Source organism: Bubalus kerabau, chromosome 1 (genome assembly GCF_029407905.1).
Source record: "Bubalus kerabau isolate K-KA32 ecotype Philippines breed swamp buffalo chromosome 1, PCC_UOA_SB_1v2, whole genome shotgun sequence".
NCBI classification, from domain to species: domain Eukaryota; kingdom Metazoa; phylum Chordata; class Mammalia; order Artiodactyla; family Bovidae; genus Bubalus; species Bubalus kerabau.
The window spans coordinates 63,377,982-63,399,056 of record NC_073624.1 but is presented as its reverse complement, the minus strand read 5'-3'; the positions used below and the strand labels follow the sequence as shown (position 1 = coordinate 63,399,056).

Genomic DNA, 21,075 nt, shown 5'->3' with positions numbered 1-21,075 from the left:
CCAGAAGATTCTTTACCATTTGAGCCACCAGGGAAGCCTTTTTTTTTTTTTTTTTTTTTTTTAGTATGTAATGCATCATAATATTGTGAAAATTCTCAATGTTTTTTTTTTTTTTTTCTTCTACAAGCCTGAGCCTTTTCATTCACTTTACTGTATAAGAAAACTATAGCTACTCTCGATTTAGAGAAAATTCCAACTGAGATGAATGGTGGCCAATTCTACTGGGAAATCATGTGATGTTTAGGAGAAAATGAGTATATCCTTTTGCTAATCCTCAAAGATCAGAGGAAAACAATATCTTGAAACTGACAAAAACAGCAGGCTTTACGTTGTCTGTAGACAAATTCATGACAAATCAATATTTGATAAATATTCATTAATGCAAGTGTAAAAGTCATTGTTCTCAATTAACAACAATCTTCTCTAATTAACTGCTGTACATAACTCTGATCCTTAAACCATTTTGGAATGTGAAGTGTCAACCATTCTTGGGATGTTTTTGATAAAGCAATGAAGAATATACCCAAGTCTTTAAGACCTCATTTCAGACTTAACCTTCCTTAGGACTTATCCACACTTTTCCTGCTATTCCCATGAAATTTAGAATAACAAGCTTCATATTCCTTTCTCTCCCTTAAGATTTCTAATGTCTTATATATCTCATGTTGAATCAGGCTTGTGGTTCATCTAGGGTGAAAATTAACCTATCCAATAAACTACTGCTTGCCAGAGGAAGCGGGGGGTTGGGGGTGGTGTGTGATTGGTACTTGCATATATACATTGTTGATCATTATTCTTTCTTGTTCATCTCAGTCGCATCCAACTCTTTGTGTTCCTTTGGACTGTAGCCTGCTAAACTCTGTCCATGAGATTTTTCAGGCAAGAAATACCAGATTGGGTTGCCTTTTTCCTCCTCCAGGCAATCTTCCTGACCCATGGATTGAATCTGTGTCTCCTGCACTGCAGGCAGATTCTTTATCTACTGGGCCATTGGGGAAGCCATACACTATTGTTGAGTAATTATTATAAATTACTAACAAATCTAATTATTTTCACATAGTATCTCTAGAGTTGTTTTTCATTTCTCATACTTGTATTGCTAGCTCTTGCCAAGGATATTAGATACATTTTTTTCCACATTCCCATCCTTCTCTCATACACTTCCCTTCCTTCAGGCTAGTCCTTCCACTCTATAACTATGAACTGACCTCATAATTCTTCTTTGAAATGTTTTGTAATTCCACGTTTTTGGACAATATTTCTTAAAAAATTAAAGACAGAAGAGGCAGAGCAAGATCACTCAAGAGAGACCTGTGTTTTATGATTTCACCAGAAAACACTCTTTCTAGAATTTCAGGAAATATTAAATCATGCAAAGCACTATTTTTAATTTACTCTACAATGGCCATATGCATAATCTTTTCATCTCATTAGACTATTACATATACCCTCCTCTGCATATTGTGGCCTATCTAGTAGTTACGTGAAAACAATACAACTAAGAACATAATGTAATTATATTTTCTGAGAACTCAAAAACTTTTCTCTCTACTCAGCTTAAATCTTCTGTGCCATATAATTTATCAATATGAATATATACATTTAGCAAGACTGTGAAATAACCTCCTTTTTGGAAATATTTAACTAACATATATGCTGTAACAATTCTTAAAGAAAGGTTGAAGAATGAATATTACCAGATACCATATATGACTACATTTTTTTGTGGCCAGTTGTATATTTAAATAAATGATTGATGTTATGCTGATCTTTTCAATAATCAATAGCTAAGAGTTTCAGTAACTTTCTCATATTTGTGGCTATTTTGAGGTAATATCTTACAGATACAATTCATTCAATAATCTGCTTAAATGACAAACCTAATTAGTAGGGATAATGAAGCTCACATTGGCAAAGTTAACTGAAGCTAAAGAAAAATTGTGAGTCCACTGTATTTTAAGCACTAGAAAATTGCATTATTTTGGAAAATGTATTGATTAAAATGTATAAAACGTTCATACAAGATTATGCTATTCTGACACTGAAATTTTATTTTTTTATGTTTTCCCTGAAGTCAAAACTTGGAATAATAATGAGGGATACTCAACCTCATCCTACATTTTTAAAACATTTATCCAGAAAGAGTGTAATTGTAATTCATGGAGCCAAATTTGTCCTGATATTCATGTACTATTATCAATTGAGAGACAGAAGTCCAAAATTTACTGAAAAACAAATAAAACAACTTATTAAAAAATACTGAGGCGATTTTGACTTTGTAGGAAAGTTGTGGAATTACTATTTCCTCCCCTCATGCTGAAACATTTATGATTTCCTAGCTTAATTGGAAATATTTGAATATACTGAAGTTTAAACTTGATTGATGATTGTGAGTTCTTGATACCATAAATTGTAGTCTGGGAATTTAAAAAAGTGTAAATGAATTACAAAAGAGGAGCTTATGCTGATATTATCAGATAGTGGAGCTCTCCACATAACTCTTACAAACTCCTTAGTGGTTAATATAAATGTTTGCAATCTGCATGTAAACATTGATTATCAATATCAGAGGTAAACACAAGTTTTCTGTAAAAGGGCAATATATCAATAATTTAGAATTTGCAGACCATAGTGTCCCTGTTGAAACTATTCAACTCTCCATCTTTGTAATACGAATGCTGCTATAAGCATTGTGTGAATGGAAGGGCTCAGGCATGTCCAATAAAACTTTTTGTTTTTTCTTTGTAATGCTATGTTACATTATCCTTTTTTTTTTTTTTTTTACTTTACAATATTTTATTGGTTTTGACATACATTGACATGGATCCACCATAGGTGTACACGTGTTCCCCATCCTAAACCCCTCTCCCACCTTCCTCCCCACACCATCCCTCTGGGTCACCCCAGTGCACCAGCCCCGAGCACCCTGTATCATGCAATGAATCTGGACTGGCGATTTGTTTCACATATGATAATATACATGTTTCAATGCCATTCTCCCAAATCATCCCACCCTCTCCCTCTCCCTCAGAGTCCAAAAGACTGTTCTATACATTTGTGTTTCTTTTGCTGTCTCGTATACAGGGTTATCATTACCATCTTTCTAAATTCTATATATATGAGTTAGTATACTGTATTGGTGTTTTTCTTTCTGGCTTACTTCACTCTGTATAATAGGCTCCAGTTTCATTCACCTCATTAGAACTGATTCAAATGCATTCTTTTTAATGGCTGAGTAATATTCCATTGTGTATATGTACCACAGCTTTCTTTAACAAAAATAGGAACTGGGCCAAATTTGGTCCATAAACCTTAGTTCACTCACCCCTGCTTTAGACTTTTGCCATAAACATTAACCCATATGCTATTTTCTTTATTTAATATGGGCTAACTTGATTGAAATGTGAAAATTCAATAATAGATGTAAGTTTTCATTTTAACTCCAGCTCTTTTATTATGAAGGTAAATTAGCATAATCTTATAAATTATTTCCAGAGGAAAAAATGAGACAAGCATTTCTAACTCAGTTTTGGAGATTTTTATTCTTGATATCAAAATATAATGTAAGAAATTAAATATCATCAACAATTTGAACCCTAAATTAAAAGATAAAGTACTAAAAGTATCAAAACTAGCATTTCATGTTACATATGATTTTATCCCAAAGGTAATTTATCTGTAGAAAGCTTATTTGTGGAATCTGTTACATTAAAGGATTAAAGATGAAAATCAAAGTTGAAAAAAGAAAATCACATATCCTTGAATAAAATGCAATGACCAGTCATGATTCTTAACAGTCTCTTAGTAAAATACAACAGAATATTTTTTTCTTGGTAGCATAAATAACCTGATGAGATCATCACAACTAGATATGCTATATGTTCCTTGTTTAACTCAATTTGAACAAGTTAAGGCAAAATGATATTTTGGGACAACTGGGTACCTCTGAGTATTGCAAGATGATAACTAATACCAAAGACCTTTGGTTAATTTTACTAGCTTGAAAATTCCATCATTGTTAAGCAAAAATCAAACATGTATTTTAGGAATTCATACTGAAAATATACAGGGATGAAAAAGTACTCTATTTCAGTTCTGGTTTATTATATATTAATAAAATTCTTTAAAGTTTTAAAAAGAGAGTTAATGCAAATATTTTAAAAGCAAATATTTAAAATATATTTAAAAATATATAAATATTTAAAATATATTTAAAAAATAAATATTTAAAATAAATATTTATTGAGTCTGCTTGATCTGTAGGTGAAACTTATTTCTCCAGTTCTCTGTCTTAGTGTATATTTGATAATATGCATAAGTTAAGAATGATAGCTAACAATTTTAATGTTTTAAACAGTAACCAAGTCTTGATAAAATCGGTTATAAAATGAGAACTATCACCATAACTCCTTTCATTTAGTACTCTGTTGGAAGGTCTATCCATGGAACTATCATAAGAAAACTAAATATATATAAAAGTATTGGAAAGGAAGAAACAAATGTGTCATTCATTGCAAATAACACAATTTTCCTCCTAGGGCCTTAGTGTCTTACACTAAATATTTCTTTTAGTGGAAAGTCTCCTTTCCCAGATATTTGCATGGTTAGCACCCTCCACTCCTTTAGGTCTCTGTTCAAATGTCACCTCAATGACAAACATCCACCCCAATGACATTTTTTAATATTACAGTATCTCCCTACTTCCAAGATTTTTCAGTTTTCTCTTCTTTTACAAACTACTCATTAACATATGATATATCATATATATAGTTTACTAGTCAATTATGTTCAGGTTTATTGTCTGTATTCTCTTACATCCCTCACCCCATGAAAGCAGGGACCTTTATCTACTTTGTAGATGAACTGATGCACTCCTAGCAGTGGTGTGCTGGAGCTTGCCTGGACCACATCCTGGGAGCCAATGGTTGCAAGTCTGTTCTCACCTCTGAGTTCAGTAAGGGTACACTGATAGCTTGAAATCTGCCATGGTGAGAGACTTTACCTTTACTTGTGTATCCAACTAGTGATTCTTTTCATATTTTCTTTCTCAAATTCTTTACCAATAATACATGTTGCAATCAGTTGTTAAGGTTCTGTTGACTAACAGGGATTGACTCTGCACATAAATTATTTAAATATGTTTATTTATTCTACATTTATTGCATATCCACTGCATGGCTGACAGACGTTCTAAATGAGAAGGACTATAGATTTCTGGTAAATGTTTAAAAACTGCCTCTCTGGAGTTGTACAAATACGAATCTATTTGTAGAGACTCATTGTTTCTATGATCCAAACTCAAAATTCAAGGGATATAAGCACACTAACTCTCTTAAGGGTAAATCCAGAATTTCTGGGAGAAAATAGTATACTCCTTAAACATAATCATACAAGTGAAGTGAGTGAAGTGAAGTTGCTTAGTCGTGTCCAACTCTTTGGGACCCCATGGACTGTAGCCTACCAGGCTCCTCCCTCCATGGGATTCTCCAAGCAAGAATACTGGAGTGGGTTGGCATTTCCTTCTCCAGAGGATCTTCCCGACCCAGGGATCGAACCCCGGTCTCCTGCATTCCAGGCAAATGCTTTAACCTCTGAGCCACCAGGGAAGCCCCAATCATACAAGAGTCAAATCTAAATTAAATTTTCATGCACTCATATCCCATGCTGTTTCTGAAGTTGCCTCATGTATCTCAGTCATTTTGCCTTTTTACATTTTTGTATCCATATTTACAAAACTGACTCACATCTATCTTTTAATGATGCCTCATTGGCACTCTCTTTGCTTAGATTCCCCTGGGCTAACATGAGACAGATAAAATAAATCCAGTTCCATGTGTATGACATACAAAGAGAAGAACATTCCTATTTTCTGTTTTTCAAAGTAGAATTTGTAGAATATGTTAGGCTCTGAAGCCTAAGGAAAATGTTACTTAAATTGTATAGATAGATTATCATAGAATTATAAAATATTCATTTAAAATCTTTGCATTAGTACAAAGAAAATGCCTTAGTAAGTAGTGCTTCATATTATATGAAAAGGAGCAAGTGTACGAAGTACTTTATGAGTCTGCCCAGGTGTAATTAAGTTTTTACACAGAGCTTGGGAAACAGACAAAGAGCAACTATGCATTGCATTATAATGAAAATATTCCTCAAATTTTGCAGCAGCAGGAATGAAGGCTATTGTGGGTCAAATATTACCAGTCTAACCATAATGAGAACTATAAACCTTGAGAGCCATGACAAAGTTAAAACACCATACTTGATTTGAGAGTACAAAAGAAACCAAATAAGTTGCCAACTCAATTCACCACCTCTGAATTTATATAAATATGGAAGTAATCAGACTTTAAAATTTGAGACTAAATCATCAAGAAGAACCAGGGAGTAAGTATCTTTGTTATTTTCCAGTATAATAATATGATTCCTTCTCATTAAAATGTTTTAAAATAGTATTTGTTTATGGGTTTGTGAATTCAAAACCTTTCTGATATTAAAATGTGATTATTTACTAACAAGAAGACTATTCATAGAGTCCTAAAGAACCAGCACAGCAATAAGTCTAGGGTTTTTCATAAACTTTTCTTAAGTTAAATGGTTTTCTGCTACAGAAATGAAATGACATTCTCTATGTAAAGGAATCGGAGAAGGTAATGGCACCCCACTCCAGTACTCTTGCTTGGACAATCCCATGGACAGAGGAGCCTGTTAGGCTGCAATCCAAGGGGTCGCTAAGAGTCGGACACGACTGAGCACTTCACTTTTACTTTTCACTTTCATGCATTGGAGAAGGAAATGGCAACCCACTCCACTGTTCTTGCCTGGAGAATCCCAGGGATGGGGGAGCCTGGTGGGCTGCCGTCTATGGGGTCGCACAGAGTCAGACACGACTGAAGTGACTTAGCATAGCATAGCATGTAAAGGAATATCTGCTTCCCAGTAAAAGTTTTGACCATCTACTTGGTCACTTTCTAAAGCAATATTGTAAAAGAAAAGAAAACTGATGTGCTCATTGCATGAACTAAACTATTTTTAGACAATATTTATTTTAGTAGCAGAAGTTACACTCTCTTGTCCTTCCAGCCTTTTATCAGAAATAGAAAACAATGATGTGGGAAAGGGTTGCATCAACTAAACCCATAAGAAAGCAGAGAACACCAAAAAAATATTCCCATGGAAAACACATATTCTAAAGTGAGATATTTACTAGGTGCATGAGTCACTTAAACTTGTGAAAGTTTCCTAAACAAAGTGGGCCTCAGTTTTTCAAAATATAAATGTGGAAGAGGGCTAAATAGCCTCTGTAAGATTATAAACTCTGTATTTAGATTATCTACAAAGCATACTGGTTTTTATAATACTGAGGAAAGGAGAAGAATAAATTAAATATTATCATATTATCACCAAAGAAGCTAAATATTTTAAAGAATAATTTGAAATCTTAATAAAGAAAACAGAAGAAATATCCCAGTTTAAATGTTAACACATAAATTTTATTTCATCCATGGCCTGTGAGAGTGTATTTTTGAAGATGAGAGCTCAATATTTAACTTCAGATAATATTCATTACTTGAATGAAAGGTTGAAAGGAAACTGGAGAAGTTACTGTATGGGAAGAGAGGTTTTCTTTTTTTTTTTTTAATTTTATTTTATTTTTAAACTTTACATAACTGTATTAGTTTTGCCAAATATCAAAATGAATCCACCACAGGTATACATGTGTTCCCCATCCTGAACCCTCCTCCCTCCTCCCTCCACATTCCATCCTTCTGGGTCGTCCCAGTGCACCAGCCCCAAGCATCCAGTATCGTACATCGAACCTGGACTGGCAACTCGTTTCATACATGATATTTTACATGTTTCAATGCCATTCTCCCAAATCTTCCCACCCTCTCCCTCTCTCACAGAGTCCATAAGACTGTTCTATACATCAGTGTCTCTTTTGCTGTCTCGTACACAGGGTTATTGTTACCATCTTTCTAAATTCCATATATATGCATTAGTATACTGTATTGATGTTTTTCTTTCTGGCTTACTTCACTCTGTATAATAGGCTCCAGTTTCATCCACTTCATTAGAACTGATTCAAATGTATTCTTTTTAATGGCTGAGTAATACTCCATTGTGTATATGTACCACAGCTTTCTGATCCATTCATCTGCTGATGGACATCTAGGTTGCTTCCATGTCCTGGCTATTATAAACAGTGCTGCGATGAACATTGGGGTACACGTGTCTCTTTCAATTCTGGTTTCCTCAGTGTGTATGCCCATCAGAGGGATTGCTGGATCATAAGGCAGGTCTATTTCCAGTTTTTTAAGGAATCTCCACACTGTTCTCCATAGTGGCTGTACTAGTTTGCATTCCCACCAACAGTGTAAGAGCGTTCCCTTTTCTCCACACCCTCTCCAGCATTTATTACTTGTAGACTTTTGGATCACAGCCATTCTGACTGGTGTGAAATGGTACCTCATACTGGTTTTGATTTGCATTTCTCGGATAATGAGTGATGTTGAGCATCTTTTCATGTGTTTGTTAGCCATCTGTATGTCTTCTTTGGAGAAATGTCTATTTAGTTCTTTGGCCCATTTTTTGATTGGGTCATTTATTTTTCTGGAGTTGAGCTGTAGGAGTTGCTTGTATATTCTCAAGATTAGTTGTTTGTCAGTTGCTTCATTTGCTATTATCTTCTCCCATTCTGAAGGCTGTCTTTTCACCTTGCTAATAGTTTCCTTTGATGTGCAGAACCTTTTAAGGTTAATTAGGTCCCATTTGTTTATTTTTGCTTTTATTTCCAGTATTCTGGGAGGTGGGTCATAGAGGATCCTGCTGTGATATATGTCGGAGAGTGTTTTGCCTATGTTCTCCTCTAGGAGTTTTATAGTTTCTGGTCTTACGTTTAGATCTTTAATCCATTTTGAGTTTATTTTTGTGTATGGTGTTAGAAAGTGTTCTAGTTTCATTCTTTTACAAGTGGTTGACCAGATTTCCCAGCACCATGTGTTAAAGAGATTGTCTTTAATCCATTGTATATTCTTGCCTCCTTTGTCAAAGATAAGGTGTTCATATGTGCGTGGATTTATCTCTGGGCTTTCTATTTTGTTCCATTGATCTATATTTCTGTCTTTGTGCCAGTACCATACTGTCTTGATGACTGTGGCTTTGTAGGACAGCCTGAAGTCAGGCAGGTTGATTCCTCCAGTTCCATTCTTCTTTCTCAAGATCGCTTTGGCTATTTGAGGTTTTTTGTATTTCCATACAAATTGTGAAATTATTTGTTCTAGCTCTGTGAAGAATGCTGTTGGTAGCTTGATAGGGATTGCATTGAATCTATAGATTGCTTTGGGTAGTATACTCATTTTCACTATATTGATTCTTCCAATCCATGAACAAGGTATATTTCTCCATCTATTAGTGTCCTCTTTGATTTCTTTCACCAGTGTTTTATAGTTTTCTATATATAGGTCTTTAGTTTCTTTAGGTAGATATATTCCTAAGTATTTTATTCTTTCCGTTGCAATGGTGAATGGAATTGTTTCCTTGATTTCTCTTTCTGTTTTCTCATTAGTAGTGTATAGGAATGCAAGGGATTTCTGTGTGTTGATTTTATATCCTGCAACTTTACTATAGTCATTGATTAGTTCTAGTAATTTTCTGGTGGAGTCTTTAGGGTTTTCTATGTAGAGGATCATGTCATCTGCAAACAGTGAGAGCTTTACTTCTTCTTTTCCAATTTGGATTCCTTTTATTTCTTTTTCTGCTCTGATTGCTGTGGCCAAAACTTCCAAAACTATGTTGAATAGTAGTGGTGAGAGTGGGCACCCTTGTCTTGTTCCTGACTTTAGAGGAAATGCTTTCAATTTTTCACCATTGAGGATAATGTTTGCTGTGGGTTTGTCATATATAGCTTTTATTATGTTGAGGTATGTTCCTTCTATTCCTGCTTTCTGGAGAGTTTCTATCATAAATGGATGTTGAATTTTGTCAAAGGCTTTCTCTGCATCTATTGAGATAATCATATGGTTTTTGTTTTTCAATTTGTTAATGTGATGTATTACATTGATTGATTTGCGGATATTGAAGAATCCTTGCATCCCTGGGATAAAGCCCACTTGGTCATGGTGTATGATCTTTTTAATGTGTTGTTGGATTCTGATTGCTAGAATTTTGTTAAGGATTTTTGCATCTATGTTCATCAGTGATATTGGCCTGAAGTTTTCTTTTTTTTTTTTTTGTGGGATCTTTGTCAGGTTTTGGTATTAGGGTGATGGTGGCCTCATAGAATGAGTTTGGAAGTTTACCATCCTCTGCAATTTTCTGGAAGAGTTTGAGCAGGATAGGTGTTAGCTCTTCTCTAAATTTTTGGTAGAATTCAGCTGTGAAGCTCTGGACCTGGGCTTTTGTTTGCTGGAAGATTTTTTATTACAGTTTCAATCTCCGTGCTTGTGATGGGTCTGTTAAGATTTTCTATTTCTTCCTGGTCCAGTTTTGGAAAGTTGTACTTTTCTAAGAATTTGTCCATTTCTTCCTTGTTGTCCATTTTATTGGCATATAATTGTTGATAGTAGTCTCTTATGATCCTTTGTATTTCTGTGTTGTCTGTTGTGATCTCTCCATTTTCATTTCTAATTTTATAGATTTGATTTTTCTCCCATTGTTTCTTGATGAGTCTGGCTAATGAAAACACAACAACCCAAAACCTGTGGGACATGGTAAAAGCAGTCCTAAGGGGAAAGTTCATAGCAATACAGGCACACCTCAAGAAACAAGAAAAAAGTCAAATAAATAACCTAACTCTACACCTAAAGCAACTAGAAAAGGAAGAAATGAAGAACCCCAGGGTTAGTAGAAGGAAAGAAATCTTAAAAATTAGAGCAGAAATAAATGCAAAAGAAACAAAAGAGACAATAGCAAAAATCAACAAAACCAAAAGCTGGTTCTTTGAAAGGAAGAGAGGTTTTCAATGTCAAACACTACTTCATGATGGAAGCTTTAAAACTTTTGTATTCTATCCGCAAATATCTTTTAACGTTTTTTATGTCCTATAGGGAGAGCATATTGGAGAAGGAAATGTCAACCCACTCAAATACGCTTGCTTGGAAAATTTGATTGGACAGAGGAGCCTGGTAGGCTATAGTTCACAGGTTGCAAAGAGTCAGACATGACTGAGCAACTTCAGGGAAAGCATACATTTTCTGTTCTAATGAGGGAGAAAATAATCAGAAATGAAAAACCACACAAGACCCACAGAATTCATTCTTCTAGGGCTATCAGATAACCCAGAGCTTCCGATTGTGATTTTTCTCTTTTTAATCATCACATATATATTAAGTGTCACTGGAAATTTGACCATCATCATTCTCACCTTGGTGGACTCCCATCTACAGACACCTATGTATTTTTTCCTCAGGAACTTCTCTATATTAGAAATCTCCTTTACAACTGTCTGTATTCCTAGATTTCTGGGCACAATTATCACCAGGGACAAAGCAATTTCATACAACAATTGTACAACTCAGCTGTTTTTCTTCATTTTCTTGGGTATCACTGAATTTTATCTTCTAACTGCCATGTCCTATGATCGCTATGTAGCTATCTGCAAACCCCTGCATTACACAACCATCATGAACAACAGAGTCTGTGTATTGCTTGTCTTTTGTGCTTGGCTGGCAGGGTTCTTAAACATCTTCCCACCTGTTATTCTTTTTCTCCAGTTAGATTACTGTGGTTCTAATATCATTGATCACTTTGCTTGTGACTATTTCCCCCTATTGAAACTATCCTGCTCAGACACATGGCTCCTTGAAGTGATTGGTTTTTACTCTGCAATAGAGATTCTGCTTTTTACTTTGGCATTAATAATTCTATCCTACATGTTCATCATCAAGACAATTCTGAGACTGCTTTCTGCCAGTCAAGAAAAAAGGCTTTTTCTACATGCTCCTCTCACATGATTGTCATTTCCATCTCTTATGGAAGCTGTATATTTGTGTATATCAACCCTTCAGCAAAAAAAAAAAAAAAAAAAAAAAAAAAAAAAAAAAAAATCCTTGATAAAAGGAGTAGCAATTCTGGATACTTCTGTTGCTCCTATGATGAATCTGTTTATATGTACACTAAGGAACCAGCAAGTGAAGCAAGCCTTTAAGGATACCATCCAAAAGTTTATCTTTTTCTCCAATAAATGCAACTAACTGTAGCATTAAAAAATAAAGTTCTGGTCAATTATTTCTTCATTCATATTCTCTCAAAACTCTTTCACTACAGTTATAGAATTCCTTTTTATTTATTCCTGTTCTGAACTTCACCACACGTTGAACCAAATAAATTGAATAAAGCTGAATATTGCTTCAGAATTTTCTGTAAATTGTTTTTTATTCATTTGTATTTGATGAAGTGTAAAATGTTACAACATAAGCCATTTTTTTTTGAGAAAAAGAATCTCACGAATAATGTGGATTTCTGAAAATTTCAGTCTTCAGTTCAGTTCAGTAACTCAGTCGTGTCCGACTCTTTGCGATCCCATGAACTGCAGCATGCCAGGTTTCCCTGTCCATCACCAACTCCCGGAGTTCACTCAAACTCATGTCCATCGAGTTGGTGATGCCATCCAGCCATCTCATCCTCTGTCGTCCCCTTCTCCTCCCACCTTCCTTCTTTCCCAGCATCAGGGTTTCTTCAAATGAGTCAGTTCTTCACATTAGGTGGCCAAAGTATTGGAGTTTCAGCTTCAACATCAGTCCTTCCAATGAAGATTCAGGAATGATTTCCTTTAGGATGGACTATTTGGATCACTTTGCTGTCCAAGGAACTCTCAAGAGTCTTCTCCAACACAACATTTCAAAAGCATCAGTTCTTAAGCACTCAGCTTTCTTTATAGTCCAACTTTCACATCCATACATGACTACTGGAAAAATCATAACTTTGACTAGATGGACCTATTAGTCATACTACCTTATTTTGAATAAGAAATAATATATGGGCCAATGTTTAGTAAAATTCTAAGACAGGAGGTTGGTGGACAATCCATTGCTCACTGGGAAATTTGATCCACCACCTATTTTTGTTAAAAGTTTTATTGAACCATCCGGAGCCCTTTCATTTACATGTTGTTCATAGCTGCATCAAAAATAAAGACAGGAAGAACTGAGTAATTGAATCAGGGACACTATGCCTACAAACCCTAAATTATTAATGTATTACCCTTTTACAGAAAAAGTCTGTGTTGATCCCTGCTATTGATAATCAAAATGATTATACTGATAGCAAACATTTAAACTAAACACTAAAGAGTTTGTATAGAATGATGTAGAGTGCTGCATTATCTGAAAATATCAGCGTAGGCTCCTTCATAAATTTTGTAAAATTTTTACAGATTTTTTAATTCCCAGAACTAACCTATCTACTATTTATGGTATATTTTTATTGAGTGAATAAGAACTCACAACCCTCAATCAAGTCTAAACTTCAGTATTTTCACATGCTTCCAATCAAGCTTAGAAATTATAAATGTTTCAGCATGAGGGAAGGAGAAAGTAAGGGTATGACTTCCCTACAAAGTGGAAATCTCAGTATTATTTTTGTAAGTTGTTTTTCTTGTGTTTCATCGAATGATAGATCTAAGACTCTCAATTGAGTATGGTATGTGACTATCAGGAAAAACTGGCCTCTGAGTTATGGTTACAGTCTTTGCATAATAATGGTTTAAAATTGAGGGATGTGTTCCATATCCTGAACACATGTATACCTGTGGCGGATTCATGTTGATATATGGCAAAACCAATACAATATTGTAAAGTTAAAAAATAAAATAAAATAAAAGAACAAAAAAAAAATGAGGGATGAGTTTGAGTACCTTTCATCATTATATAAATTTTTGACTTCAGGTAAAACAGAAACGAAAAAAGTGTTCAGGGCCAGAATTGCATGATTTTGTATGATTATTCATATATATTCTAATCAGTACATTCTCCAATATGATAATGCTTAAATAAGCATTTTTAACAAAACCCTCAAGTTTATATATGGTAAAACTTTGCTCTTGTTGCCTTCTTTACTCCTATTGATTAGGCATATCACTTAAAGAGGCAATTAAATGAATCGTGTGTACAAACTATTATCTCAGAATAGTCACAAATATGAGAAAGTTATAACACCCCTTAGCTACTGATTATCAAAAGATCAGCTTAACATCAAGCTTTTATTTAAATATACAACTGACCACAGGAAATGCGGTCATCTTTGGTATCCAGTAATATTTATTTTGCCAGCTACAAATTGGCACTTGCCATGAGTGCTTGCCATCTGCCTCTACAATGGTTAAATCATGTGCTGTGCAGCTGCTGATGTTCAACACCGCCTGAAGGAGTTCAGTGTGGAGAGCAGGAGTGAGGCACTTTGTGCTCTGGGAAAACTGGCAGGACAGGCCTTCAGATAGTTAAACAGTCTCAGGAGCTGATTTTATGAGCCCAATTTTGTGTCTCCTCATATCAACAAAAACACTAAAATTCTTCACGGTGACGATTGTTTCTCATAACTAGCAGACTTTTCATGAGACGAGCAGAAACTTTCTACAAAAAGAAATGTGCTTGAATACATGTACTCCCTTTTTACCAAATCACATATATACTGTCCTTCCCCTATACCTCTTTAGATCTGTTTCTCACAGATATCTGAGGTCTGTCTCCCAGATTGCAATCCTCATATTGCCCCAATAAAATTTAACTTGCAACTCTCACGTTGTGTATTGTTTTTAATTGATAATTTCTCCAGGCATTTAAAAAGAATTGTTATGATACATATGTTAATTTTAGAGTTCCCCAAAAAGTGGAGGCTATTTCATAGTTTTCCCTAATAGCTTTCATAGTTTCCTTCATTATAATAGTCTTTGAGTTGATAAATTATACAGCACAGAAAATGTTAAACTCAGTAATGAGAAAAGTTATTTGATTTCTCAAGAAAGTGTAATTACATCATTCTTTTAAGTTGTACTGTTTTTCACATAGTTACTAAATTGGCCACAATATGAAAAGGAGAGTATATGCAATGTTCTAATGAGACTGTCAGATTATGTTTATTGTCCTTGTGTGGTAATAAAAAATAAGGTTAAACATGATACAATATTTACTCAATTATTGAAAAGAGTAATTCTGGTAAAATCACAAAATGCTATTTTCTCTTGCATTTTGAAATTTCACCAGAAGAAAAGTGCATGAGAGAAGGTTTGCAATCTGAATGGAAAAAAATGTGTACGTATATATATGTACACATATGAAGAGTTCAAATTTAAATGGCAAAAATAAAATACACATATGCAAATATCCTTAGTAAACTGCTGACAACAAAAATATAAATGATGAAAATGAATCTAGGGAGGCTGTGTGGATATTAATAAGTTTTGAAAAACCTGGATTTTAATTTAATTGCTCTTCACTCATATGCATCTAATTTATGAAACAGGGACTTTTATATTTTCATTTCCATGAGAAAAACATAGTCTTCTTTGCCATGTCCATGAAGGCTCTCTTGACTTGCTGATTCCTAAGAGTGTAGATAAAGGGGTTCAGCATGGGTGCTACTGAGATATTTAGCACAGCTATTCCCTTGCTCAAAGAGACCCTGTCTTTTGCAGATGGATTCACATACATGAAAATGCAGCTGCCATAAGAGATGGAGATGACAATCATGTGGGACGAACACGTGGAAAAGTTCTTTTTCCTCTGAGTGGTAGAAGGGATCCTCAAAATTGTTCTGATGACATATGTGTAGGACAGAATTATTAATGCTAAAGTGAACAACACAATAAACACAGCACAGGAAAACCCCAGTATCCATAGGAATTTGGTGTCTGAACAAGAAAGGTATAATAAAGGGAAATAATCACAAGTAAAATGGTTGATAACATTGGACTTACAGTAATCAAGCTGTATGCAGAACATGAGTAATGGGAATATAATTAATAATGAAGTCAGCCAAGAGGCCAAGACAAGCAGTGTGCAGACTCTGTGATTCATGATGGTCAAGTAATGCAGGGGTTTGCAGATGGCAATGTAGCGGTCATAGGACATGGCAACCAGAAGGTAAATCTCAGTGACTCCCAAGAAAATGAAAAAAAAAACAAAAAAAAAACTGAGTCATACAATCATTAAAAGAGATGGTTTTATCTCCTGTAATAATGGTGGCCAGGAACTTGGGAATAGTGACAGTTGTGAATGAAACTTCCAATATGGAGAAAATCCTGAGGAAGAAATATATGGGGGTCTGTAGGTGGATATCCAGCAGGGTCAGGGTGATAATGGTCAAGTTCCCAGTGATGCTGAGCATGTAGGTGATGAGCAGAAAGACAAAGATCACAACCTGAAGTTGTGGGTCGTCCGACAGTCTCAGGAGGATAAATTCTCTTATTTCTGTGTTGTTTCTCATTTTACTTCTTCTTTTAAGTAACCTTCAGGAGAAAACACAAAGGGAAGACACAGAAAAGGGGATTATCCATGTATAACAATGGGATTTGTCTCTGAAAGTAAACTTACTATGCCATGCTAACATAATTCAGGAGATTTTAAAAAACAAGTTAAAAAGAATAGGTAACTTACTTTAAAGTAAGTTTTTACCATATGCCAGTATGTGTGTTTCACATAGAATATTTCTTTATCAAATCCCTGTTTTACAGGTTGCAATCAGAGTAGAAATAATTTTTAAAAATCTTATCCAAATCACATACCTGAATTGAAAAAGGAGGGATTATCACCTAGATCTTTCTAAAACCTAGGAAATACAGAAAAATAAATGCTACCTGTTGACTTGTAAAATGCCCCATCCCCCACTCTTAGAGGATTCCCTCCTGTTGGGAAAGACTTCTTCTTTTTTCAAGCCCCATAAAATCACCCTATCCTAGTTTGTGTCAGCTGGTTCCTTGTATTGTTATTCTCTACTGTAATATAGAAAACCTAAATGTGTCAGGAAAAAGTCAACCAGTGAATATGTCTCCAAAATAAAAGTCATTGGAATGAAATCTTTAATAACATGACAGATTTCTAAGTTTTCACTCAGACTCATATTACCTTCCCAACCTCATACTCCTTTTCTGAGGCCCCAGATATCTGAGGAATGCAGATAATGGATTTGCTTCAGCAGTCTTTTCAGATATTAGACAGTCAAGAGAGGAGGCAGAGTGGACGTTTGGTAGATTGCATCTGTGTTATGAGTTAAGGAAACCAAAATGTGTTGTTCAGTCTCCAAATCGTGTCCGACTTGTTGTGACCCTGTGGATTGCAGCACGGCAGACTTCTCTGTCCCTCACTATCTCCCAGATTTGCTCAAGTTCATGTCTATTGCATCGGTGATGTCATCCATGCCATCATGCCATGGTGATGCCATTCCTCTGACGTCCTCTTCTTCTGTCCTCAATCTTTCCCAGCATCATAGTCTTTTCCAATGAGTCAGCTGTTGGCATCAACTGGCCAAATTATTGAAGCTTTCAGTAGATAGCAGAAACGGAGCTTCTCTGCTACATCAGTTAGCTCAGTTCAGTTCAGTTGCTCAGGCCAGTCCGACTCTTTGCGACCCCATGAATCGCAGCAGGCCAGGCCTCCCTGTCCATCACCAACTCCTGGAGTTCACACAAAATCATGTCCATCAAGTCGGTGATGCCATCCAGCCATCTCATCCTTTGTTGTCCCCTTCTCCTCCTGCCCCCTATCCCTCCCAGCATCAGAAAACCACAGCCTTGACTAGATGGAACTAGTGTCAATCAACTTTGTTGATTCCAATGCAGCTCTGCTACATACGAAATCCCAAACCAGAATTAGGTCATCTACGAATGGTTTGGCACCAGGTTCCCTACAAATGGGGGCGCCGTGATGGGTGAAGGAGTGACTACCTTTCTGGCTGCACCCAGTCCCAGGATGAAAGGCTCTCTGCACCTGACCCTGGTCCCAAAGAACAAGGTGGCGCTCCCTTAGGGACCCCAGGGAGTCCTGCCAGGAAGGATGTTGAGGGACCAGCTATCCAAGGCCAATCAAGGCTCCTGTGATGCTAACATATCATTCTGCATGGGCAGGACTCTCACTTAGAGGTATTCAGTCATAATCCCACAGATGGTTGCTTTGCTCCATTGGCTCTTCAGCTAAGCTCTCAACCAAAGTATATGAATATCTGAAAACAAACATTACCTTCCAGAGAATATTTTTTCTTCAAAATTTATGCCATCTAAATGTTACTAGTATTTTCTGTCCATTTCTGTTTCTCAGAAGTGTCCAACACTTTGCAGCCTCATTGACTGTAGCCCACCAGGCTCCTCTGCCCACAGAATTTTCCAGGCAAGAATACTGGAGTGCGGGTGCCATCTTCTACTTCAGGGGATCTTCTCCATCCAAGTATTGAACCCAAGTCTCTTGCAAATCTTGCATTGGCAAACAGATTATTTACCAACTGTGCCACCTGGGAAGCATCTACATTAATCTTCTCTTAATAGAATCTCTATTTTGTCAGTATATTAGTATAAACATGAAATAGCAATGAAAACCTTTATTTTTTCATTCAAATTAACAGTAATAATAATGAATTTATGTTAAAAGGAAGCTGAGTTCCCTCAATAAATTCAGGCAACCCAGAATTTGATACATATTTACAAATATAAAAGTCATTGTTCTCAGTTAACAAAACTCATCTGTAATTAACAACTGTGTCTAAGAGTCATACATGACTGAGCGACTGAACTGAACTGAACTGATGACTCTGATGTGTAAACCACTTCTGGAATGTGAGGTGTTAACTATTCCTGGGATGGTTTTGGTAAAGTAATGAAGAATATATCCAAATTTGTAAGACATCATTTCCGAGTTTTGTTTTTTTTTTTTTTTCCTTACAACTCATTCAAGCTTTTTTTCCCTTAGTCCCATGGAACTTAGGATAACAAGTTACATATTCCTTTCTGTCCCTTCCTTTGTAATGAATTCTAGTGTCTTGGATAAGGGCTTCCCAGGTGGCACTGGTGTTAAAGTACACGCCTGCCAATTCAGGAGACATAAGAGATGTGGGTTCCATCTTTAGGTTGGGAAGATGCCCTGGAGGAGGGCATGGCAATCCACTCCAGTATTCAGCCTGGAGAATCCCCATGTACAAAGGAGCCTGGCAGGCTACAGTCCATAGGGTCTCAAAGAGTCAGACACGACTGAAGTGACTTAGCAACAGTGTCTTGGATCTCATTGTCGAAACAGGCATGTGGCTCATTGAAAGTGAAAATTAACCTATATGATAAACAAATGCTGTCCATTGTGTTAAATAAGATAACTGGAAGTGATTTTCAGGACACACATGCTATTCCATAGTAAAGTGTAAGCATGGCTTCTTTGAGAAAAGATCACTAGCATTGCCCAAATTCACCAATTTAAAAAAGTGACAATATTTAAATGTCTATTAAAGATTACATTCCTTATTTTATATAAATTGTGAGACACGAGTGGGAAGCTCTCTAAATTCCACAATATAATTGGAAACAAATTAGCTTCTCACATTCTCTATGTGTACTGAATTTTCTCTTCATAACTTTAAGACTCCTAAGGAAATCATAAGTAATTCTATGAATACATATATCCTCAAGGCAGTTTGCACCCTTTGCATATGACATAGTATTCCACTTCTTTATCTTTTCCTTTCGCTTGAGGATCTTTTTCCTGGTGTTAGGTTTATAAGCTAGAATAACTTGTCACAGAAGGAAACAGAATATTTATTAAATTTGATATATTGGGTAATTTTTTATAGAATGATTCATTCCACTCCTGATTGTGTTTGCTGACATCTAATACCATGGAAAAACATCATCGTAACTGTAAGGGGAAAAAATAAAAACAACTCATAAGAGTCAATTTAGATTATTTTCAGATTATTACTTTATGACTGCCTTTGCTAGTCCTACAATTAGTTCAGAGTCCTGTTTCTCTCAGTCCTCTAATTAAAAAAAAAAAAAAAAAGTCCTTGATTCTTTCTTAATGGAAAAGGGAAATCAAATCAAAGCACCAATAAGTATGAATAGGAATAATGAGGGGAAAACTGTGAAGACCTAAGTCACTCTCAAAATCTGTATAATTTCCTAGAAATGTTGCTTCTCCCCTAATTGTCTCAGTTTTAACTATTATCTATGTCTGAAGATAATTTTTAACTTAAAAGGAAATAAATTCTTATAAAAATATGGCATCAGGACTTAACTTTAGTTAAAAACGTGTGAGACTATTAGGGATTTGTATTCCAAGAGAAATTATTAAAAATACAACTCTCTGAGTTAAAGGTTTCTTTTCCACTATGAACATGACTATAATATTTCAAGGAATTATTATGAGGGCTAATTTAATTAAAAGAAAAGTGAAATTATATAAAAATTTTAAAGCATGCATTCCCAGAGTAAATACTATTTTTATTATTATTCCTAAAAGTAAAATCAATTATTACCTTTGAGGAAGATGATCCCAATAAAAAAATTAATAACCATTTTTGAGGAAACTCATTGAGAGACAATGCTAAGATTTATGCAGTTATCGAACACCTCAGATATGCAGATGACACCACCCTTATGGCAGAAAGTGAAGAGGAACTAAAAAGCCTCTTGATGAAAGTGAAAATGGAGAGTGAAAAAGTTGGCTTAAAGCTCAACATTCAGAAAACAAAAATCATGGAATCCGGTCCCATCACGTCATGGGAAATAGATGGGGAAACAGTGGAAACAGTGTCAGACTATATTTTTCTGGGCTCCAAAATCACTGCAGATGGTGACTGCAGCCATGAAATTAAAAGACGCTTATTCCTTGGAAGAAAAGTTATGACCAACCTAGATAGCATATTCAAAAGCAGAGACATTACTTTGCCAACAAAGGCTATGGTTTTTCCTGTGGTCATGTATGGATGTGAGAGTTGGACTGTGAAGAAGGCTGAGCACCAAAGAATTGATGCTTTTGAACTGTGGTGTTGGAGAAGACTCTTGAGAGTCCCTTGGACTGCAAGGAGATCCAACCAGTCCATTCTGAAGGAGATCAGCCCTGGGATTTCTTTGGAAGGAATGATGCTAAAGCTGAAACTCCAGTA

The 21,075-nt window shown here is 35.5% G+C and overlaps 2 pseudogenes; one reads left to right on the top strand and one right to left on the bottom strand.

Annotated features, from left to right (window-relative positions):
* Nucleotides 1-11,225: 11,225 nt before the first annotated feature.
* On the top strand, nucleotides 11,226-12,194 carry LOC129641553 (olfactory receptor 6C3-like; annotated as a pseudogene).
* Nucleotides 12,195-15,473: 3,279 nt separating this feature from the next.
* LOC129641552 (olfactory receptor 6C1-like) lies at nucleotides 15,474-16,422 on the bottom strand (annotated as a pseudogene).
* Nucleotides 16,423-21,075: the final 4,653 nt, after the last annotated feature.